A 5,797-nucleotide genomic window follows, 5' to 3' on the forward strand; every position below is an offset into this window, starting at 1 on the left:
ATATAAGTAACTGCAACTTCAGTGTTTGACCCACAGTTCAAGCTCACTGCTGTAATATATATATATATCATAATAATCTGACAATACTATAATATTGTCCATATTATATATACACTGAACAAAAATATAAACGCAACACCTTTTTTACTGCTCCCATACCCCATGGGATGGACGTAGAGACCTAAAATTCATTCCAGATACACAATATAACCATCCCTCCCAAACAGTGGTCACAAATCAGTCCAAATGTGTGGTAGTGGGCACATCTGCTATATTGAGATAATCCATCCCACCTCACAGGTGTGCCACATCAGGATGCTGATCTGACATCATGAGTAGTGCACAGGTGTACCTCAGACTGCCCACAACAAAAGGCCACCCTGGAATGTGCAGTTTTTTGCGCTATTGGGGGTCTGGGGACCCAGAACCGGTCAGTATCTGGTATGACCACCATTTGCCTCGTGCAGTGCAACACATCGTCGCATGGAGTCTATCAGATTGTCAATTGTGGCCTGTGGAATGTTGGTCCACTCCACTTCAATGGCTGTGCGAGGTTGTTGGATATTCGTGGGAACTGGTACACGCTGTCGTATACGCCGGTCAAGCACATCCCGAACATGCTCAATGGGTGACATGTCCGGTGAGTATGCTGGCCATGCAAGAACTGGGACATTCTCAGCTGCCATCTGCCCTGATCAATGTGAACCATGATTCATCCGTGAAGCGCACACCTCTCCAACGTGCCAGACGCCATCGAATGTGAGCATTTGCCCACACAAGTCTGTTACGGCGACGAGCTGGAGTCAGGTCAAGACCCCGATGAGGACGACGGGCATGCAGTTGAGCATCCCTGAGACGGTTTCTGACAGTTTGTGCAGAAATTGTTTGGTTGTGCGAACCAATTGTTCCAGCAGCTGTCTGGGTGGCTGGTCTCAGACGATCTTGGAGGTGAACCTGCTGGATGTGGAGGTCCTGGGCTGGTGTGGTTACACGAGGTCTGCGGTTGTGAGGCCGGTTGGATGTGCTGCCATATTCTCTGAAACGCCTGTGGAGACGGCTTATGGTTGAGAAATGAACATTCAATGCACGGGCGACAGATCTGGTTGACATTCCTGCTGTCAGCATGCCAATTGCACGCTCCCTCATTGCTTGTGGCATCTGTGGCATTTTGCTGTGAGACAAAACTGCACATTCCAGGGTGGCCTTTTGTTGTGGGCAGTCTGAGGTACGCCTGTGCACTACTCATGATGTCAGATCAGCATCCTGATGTGGCACACCTGTGAGGTGGGATGGATTATCTCAATATAGCAGATGTGCCCACTACCACACATTTGGACTGATTTGTGACCACTGTTTGGGAGGGATGGTTATATTGTGTATCTGGACTGAATTTTAGGTCTCTACGTCCATCCCATGGGGAATGGGAGCAAAAACAAAGGTGTTGCGTTTCTATTTTTGTTGAGTGTATATTACCACAGTGAGATGACTTTAGTCTCATGAACAACATCAGCTAATTGTTATTTACAGCTAATCTTAAATGACTGTTCAGCACAGAAATGAAGCCCAACAATCATGTTTTACAGTCCTGTGGTCTCAGCCTCAGATACTCATCAAATCACACAGAGCTCATGTAGAAACAAATGAACTAAATATGTTCTCCTTCATTTCTGTCAAACAAAGCTGTATGAAACGTTTCCAGCTGTTAGTATCATGGTTGCTAGGCAACCTGGGCAGGGCGACGGAGGCTAGACGTCCCATTTCACGAGCCTACGAGCCTCGCACTTCAGCCTTAGCGGTCTTTGAGTACGCGGCCCTTGAGGACTTTAAAGCTGCAGATCCTGAATCGGGATACAGCCATGATGATCTCCAGCCTCGTGCTCGCCAACATTCTCACCTGAGTTAAGAAGACGATCACTGAAATGGTCTCAGCAGGTCCTTTGATGACAGCAATGAAATGCAGTGGTAAGGCTTTTTGGGGATTAAGTTCGTTTTCATGGCAAAGAAGGACGATGCAGTTCATCTGATCACTCCTCATAACATTCTGGAGTGCAGGCAAAATGCTATTATAAAAACTTAAGCAGCAACTTCTCCAGGTTCCAATATTTATGCAATTCTCAAACCTTTTGGCCACGACTGTATAACCTCTTCTGAAGTTTAGTGGATATTATACATGGTTATGCTCAGGATGTGTCGGCCAGTTTCCACTGGAAACGCCTTTTGGTTAAACTGTCAGCGAGGAATTTGCATTTGCACTGTTACATTTTTATATAACTTTAATGCACATTAACAACATCTGCTTGTTTCAGTGAAAATACATTGATGGGTTTTTAATAAAGTTGTGCAGCTGTAAAGTATTTTGTCTGGTGTCAATTCTATCGTCAGCTACATCGTTATGGCAAATGTTCAAATGTATATGGTGATAAATATCTTTGGTCATATGGTCCTGCTCTGTCTGTCACCTTCTGTGTTGAGCTCATTGTTTCCTCTGTAGTGGCTGAGCTGAGTCCAAGTAGCTGAAAATGTTCCTCTGCTGCTCCGTCAGACTCTCCTCCTCCTGCTGATCAGCTGGGACACAAAACAGATCTTTGTTAGGCTCCACACTGCACTGAAGAGTCAAAGTGTCTCATATGTTCATCTGACAAGTAAAAGAACACATTTTTGTTTCCCGAGGTGGGCAACTTGTTGGAAACAAACACAAAAGGTTTGAGCACTGATACCTGCCATTGCTGGCATTGAAAGATGCAACGCCAGCAATGTGGATTGTCAAGACTCAAACCAATCATCAAGCAAAGACAACAGGGATCATTTGTTTCTGTTTATTTAGCATTCACAGCATTTGTAGTTGCCTTCTGTGCAGGGGAAGTCCACGCACACTGTGTGGTACCGCCATCCGCAGAAGGTGCATTCAACCTCTGTAAGAGAAACGAGATTGTCTGAGACTGAAATGATATTCACTAAAGAAGTGGTGATTTGTAAAACTTCACATTTTGATCCGGGACGTACTCTGCATGAAAACAAGCGCTCACTCTTCCTGCTCAACAAATGACACGGGCGGAGCCTTATACCACGTGATACAGAAGCTGTGCCGTGTGATGCTAAAATTAGCAGGGAAAAAACAACTGAGAGCACGTCAGGGATGACGAGAAAGTGACAGGAGAAAATCCGTCCCGGTCAACCACCCAAACATCAATAACGGGAACCTTATACAGCGCTTCCCTATACACGTCGCACTCCCGCAGGCACAAAGACATTACGGAGGCTATCACTTATCACCTCACCAAAGATATGGCTCCATCAACACTGTGCAAAACGAGGGATTTAGGAAAACGATCAACACCCTAGACAAACGCTACACAGTGCCGTCCCGCAACTATTTTTCTATTGTTGCACTACCTGCTCTGTACACGCAGCGTCGAGCAACGGTGGAGACGGAATTTCAAGCAGGACAACATTTTGCTGCAACAACAAAACGTGAGACATTTGTTGTTTTATGTTTATTGTTATGAGAGAATCATGATCACAATTCTAAGCCAAAAAATCGTGATTCTCATTTTATGCAAAATCGTGCAGCCCTAACATTAACACAAAACTATTGTTTCACCAGAGAAACACACATGAAGAGAGAGAGAGAGACAATAACAGCTACCAAACAGTCGTCATAATTCGTCACACAATGAGAAAAGGACAAATCAACAAGTAACAATGACTAATTAATATTAAAATCTGTAACATAATGTATTGTTTGGAGTTTAGTCTGATTGGTTCAGGATGAGCTGCCATTATCCAATCACACGTCTGCTTACCTGCATCTTTTCTCTTTTTTCTAACCTGAGCACCTGATGGCTTTGAACTTTTGTTGTCCATCTTCCATTGGTTTGAATTTTGCGCTCCAGTACAAACACAAATCCCCCAACCCGAGGATCAGCACAATTAACCTAACAGACCTACACCTTAGTTCACAGATTCACTTTGTCTAAGGTTGATTTCTGGGATTTCACACAACCCAGGATTCAGATCGTGAATCCATGATGGGCTTGGATTTACATCATTATAAATGAAATGTGCTCTACTTGGAAGCAGCCGGCCCCGCCCCTTTTGACGGGTTGTGTGAGACTTTAAATCATCAAACTGTAAATTATAAATTAAATTTTTATTGATCCTTTACCCCGAGTCCTAAAGTGTAGATTTATTTTCTTACTCTTCTTATATTTATTGTTTGTTTACTTGCACCGCTGTAACTGCAGCCTCGTCGTCTCGTCTCTCTATATGCTGGACTGTCTGTAGCGGAGATGACAATAAAGTTTACTTTGACTTCAGCAGTGCGCAGGCGCACCGAGGGCTCTCGCGCTCACTTTATAGAATTTAGAAAAAACATCGGTGCAGATTATAAGTCTGTATCATAATATCTGTTTGTTTCAGTGTATTTCAGACCCAGCAACACACTCAGACAGAAACTGGTTCACCCGAAAGACAAAACGCCAAAACACAAACTTAACAACGTGGTGTATGCTGTACAGTGCAGCGAGGAATGCCCAGACCAAACAGCCACTTCACAAGCGCATGGCACAACACAGAAGAGCCACCTCCACAGGACAAGACTCAGCAGTCCATCTGCATCTTAAGGATAAAGGACACTCTTTCGAGGATGCCAATGATCACATTTTGGACAGAGAAGATAGATGGTTTGAAAGAGGAGTGAAAGAAGCCATCTATGTCCACTGTGAGCGACCATCTTTGAACAGAGGCGGGGGTTTACGACACCAACTCTCTGCCATCTATAATCCAGTTTTGAGTTCCCTTCCCAGACGCCTTAACGCCCACTCACATCCTGGGCCATCTGATCTCAGGAATTCGCACGACAAGGTGGGGCCAGGCTCCACAACGAACCCACCCGAAACTCTGGCTGATTGGGTCCCACACCCAATTTCACACCTTGGCTCAGGTGATTAGAGGATCATCAGGGGGTTCTTTTGTCCCTCTGTGGGGGGAAACTCCCACTAGATTTATATCTGGGACTCTCCACCATTTGACCTTAGAACTGAAGAAGCTTCTCGGATGAGAGGTGAAAAGTCTTCAAGCAACTTAAAGAAGTCCAGACGCTTTTCTTTGCAAGCTCCTTTGACAATATCTGTTTGTTGTTTTTATTTTGTTTTGCGAGTTGGTTATTAGATGCCGCTCCAGCCAGCCAGAGACTCCCCGCCGCCCCGCCCTCTCCTCCCTGTGCCGCCAGCAGCAGGCGCACCTCGCAAACGGAGGGCGCCCTTACTCCCAGCAAATGGCTCATAGAAAACCGATCGGTGCCTACGAATTTCCCAATATGCGCTGGCATGACGTCGGGGAAGCATGGGTACGACCGATTATTTTATTTTTTTCTTGCCAATGCCCGTGATACCCCCCCACCACGATGCATTCTATTGGTTTGCACACTCACACACACCCAGCTGTGGTTTCCTGTTTTGCTGGACTCTGGAGAGCCCCGCCTTTAACGCTCTTCTCTCACAGAGAGCAACAGAAAACTTGGAAAAACTCCAGATTGACTGAACTCAGTTCAAAGTTACCTTGACACCTTTAGATGTGAGACGGAGCGATGGTCCGCTTGAAGCTGACGCTCCGGTGCGTGTGTCAGAAAGATCAACGCGCTGCTTCAGAAGCACCGTGTCGAGGCTTGATTCGTTTGGCCAGAGTCACGTGATCAGTGACGTCTGAAGCTTCGTTTAGAACGTACCTTTTTTTTAAATCGAACTTTATTGAAACACAATGAGTATACAACATACAAACAGATGAAGTTTACAAAGGA

The 5,797-nt window shown here is 45.3% G+C and overlaps 1 long non-coding RNA gene across 2 annotated transcripts; it reads right to left on the reverse strand.

Moving 5' to 3' along the window:
• Positions 1-2,802: 2,802 nt before the first annotated feature.
• Positions 2,803-5,582, reverse strand: LOC113016797 (uncharacterized). Of its 2 annotated transcripts, none has more exons than XR_003271306.1 (2): positions 5,559-5,582; positions 2,803-2,912 (listed from the first exon to the last, which is right to left on the reverse strand). It is a non-coding gene; the product is annotated as an uncharacterized LOC113016797 (long non-coding RNA). The 2 variants fall into 2 exon arrangements; XR_003271307.1 differs by lacking the exon at positions 5,559-5,582 and adding an exon at positions 3,004-3,036.
• Between the last annotated feature and the right edge of the window lie 215 nt (positions 5,583-5,797).

Source organism: Astatotilapia calliptera, chromosome 3 (genome assembly GCF_900246225.1).
Source record: "Astatotilapia calliptera chromosome 3, fAstCal1.2, whole genome shotgun sequence".
Classification (NCBI taxonomy): domain Eukaryota; kingdom Metazoa; phylum Chordata; class Actinopteri; order Cichliformes; family Cichlidae; genus Astatotilapia; species Astatotilapia calliptera.